This window comes from Carlito syrichta, unplaced genomic scaffold (genome assembly GCF_000164805.1).
Source record: "Carlito syrichta isolate Samal-C Ts95f unplaced genomic scaffold, Tarsius_syrichta-2.0.1 Scaffold288828, whole genome shotgun sequence".
Taxonomy (NCBI): domain Eukaryota; kingdom Metazoa; phylum Chordata; class Mammalia; order Primates; family Tarsiidae; genus Carlito; species Carlito syrichta.
The window spans coordinates 40368-42949 of NW_007232924.1; the positions used below are offsets into that span (position 1 = coordinate 40368).

Here is a 2582-nt window from a genome sequence, read left to right on the forward strand (position 1 = left end):
TCTGTAGTTTCTCTTTCTTTTTCATGACTGATGCTTTTGAAAATAGATATCTTGTATAAAGTCTCCCCATTTAGGGCTTTCTGATATTTTCCTCATGATTAAATTCAGGATATATATCTTTGGTAAGAATACTAGAGAAGTTACGTTGTGCCTAAAAGCATTACATCAAGAGGCATGCTACTATCTCTCATTACTTGTTAATGTTAACTTTGATCAGTTGAACAACATGGTAGATCAACTGAAAAACAAATTCACTAGATTTCTCCATTGTAGTCTTCTTCTTCTAACAAAGAAATATTTTTAAATGACTATACATGCTTTCTCTCCCTCTTGTCTTTTTACTCTTCTTCCCAAATTTAGTGTGAAAAATATATACTGGAAAATTTGAGTGACACCTGTTAAGCTTATGGATTCCAAGTATTCATTTTCCCATCTAGTCTACATTTTTCAAAATAGTGATTTACTCTAAATAAAAGACTCTGTTTTGTAGAAAACATTCAATGAATATAGTCTTCTAAAAGTTGTCCTTGGTAATTTGGCCTAAGTATACCTTTAATACCCTATGTACCCCTGCCCCAGAAGCAGTCGTATGGCAGAGAGTGAAATAAAATATCATTGTACAGTATTCTGCTCTATTCTGGTCCTTAAAACCTCAGAATAAAACTTAAATTATACATGTATTATATATATAAATATACTTTTAATTCTGCTATTTTATTAATAAAACAATTTAATGAAGAAAATTACATGATGTGCAACATAGAAATTTCACTATAAATTTCTTGTATTTACTTAAATATCCCTTTCTCTTGATTTTCTTTTTCCACTAAAGCAGTACATACTTGTTCTCAACCCAGTCTTCAATCCTTGAATAATTTAAATAAAGTACCTTGAAAGCAGAATCACTTAGAATCCAATATACATTTGGCAGTGCAAGATGGATTCAGATTTTATACTTGGATAACTTGACTATGACTGAGCTCAATCCAAAGTTCACAGAGGCCAGAGCAGTGATTTCACACATCTCAGAAAATGGGCAATTAATGGCACTCAGGCTGACTGCAACCAAAATACAGTCTGACAAGAGAAAAAGCTGTGTGCTGTGCAGCCATGAAGCATGGTGTTGAAGAATGGCTACAGGGACCAGAGCGGGCCTGAACCACTCTCTTGTACTCAGCATCATGAGCAAGGAGAGAGAGACAGATGGAGGAGTTACAAACTGTTTCAGACAGTCATCATGTGAGATGCCAAGCTTAGAGTTCACTATGTTTAATTAATAATAATGGGAAAAATCAGTGAGTAGATCTTGAACACAATGACTAAAAGTTGACTGCCTTCTTCTTATAAATAATCCCATTTAATTTATTTATGCCTTCATTTATTATTACAGGCTAAAAAAAAGTATTAAAATGTAAAAACTTTGACTTAAATATTTAAGAAGAATAAGAAATTATTTTTACTTCATTCTTAATGTTTTACAGAACACTCTCATACTTGATATCTTACTTAATCCTCCCAGCTCCCATGTGAGTTAAGAATCCTTTCCCCCATTTTAAAGATAAGGAAGCAGAGTCTTGGACTCATGTAAGTGGCTTGTATCAGGTTGCATAGCCAAAAAAGTGGTGTCAGGAAAAACTAAAATTATGAATTTAGCTTATATATTTTAGCAGTGAAGGTATTTTTCTAAACTCAATGGATATTGAAATATTAATTTCTGTAGGCAAATATTACTTGATTTTATACATTCTGGGCTATTTTGAAAACTTAAGTACTGATGCAAGACTCCTTAGCCCATAAAGAGCAAAGAAAATTAATTTTGTTCATATGAGAAACTATCAGTGTATGGATACCTAAGTTTAGCTGACTCCACTGTCTAAAAACTGAATTATCCGATGGGGTGTCCCGCGCTCCAGGAGCCTGGACAGCTCCCGACGGAGGCTCCGAATGCAGATCTGGGATACAGCAGGACAGGAACGGATCCAGTCTCTTGGTGTGGCCTTCTACAGTGGCACAGACTGCTGCTTTCTAGTATTTGATGTGACTGTTCCCAGCACATTCAAAACTCTTGATAGCTGGAAAGATGAGTTTCTTATCCAGTCCAGTCCCCAAGATCCTGAGAACTTCTCCCTTGTCATGTTGGGAAATAAGATTGACCTTGAAAAGAGACAAGTGGCCACAAAGTGGGCACAGACCTGGTGCTACAGTAAAACATTCCCTACTTTGAGACCAGTGCCAAGGAGTGGAGCAGGCATTCCAGATGATTGCACAGAATGCACTTAAACAGGAAACGGAGGTGGAGCTGTATAATGAATTCCCTGAACCCATCAACTGAACAAGAATGACCGGGCCAAGGCCTGAGCAGAAAGCTGCAGTTGCTGAAGGGGCAGTGAGAGTAGAGCACAGAGTCCTTCACAAACCAAGAACACACGTAGGCCTTCAACACAAGCCCCTGTCTCTTCCAAACAAAACATAAATTGATCTTTCACATCCAGCTGCCAAAAGAAACCCTGCCAAGCACAGTCATGCCCCATACATATCTCTCTCTCTCTCTCTCTCACACACACACACACACACACACACAC

General features: G+C 37.1%; 1 pseudogene; it reads left to right on the forward strand.

The window, feature by feature from the left end:
- Nucleotides 1-1944: 1944 nt before the first annotated feature.
- Nucleotides 1945-2379, forward strand: LOC103256000 (annotated as a pseudogene).
- The last annotated feature ends 203 nt before the right edge of the window (nucleotides 2380-2582 follow it).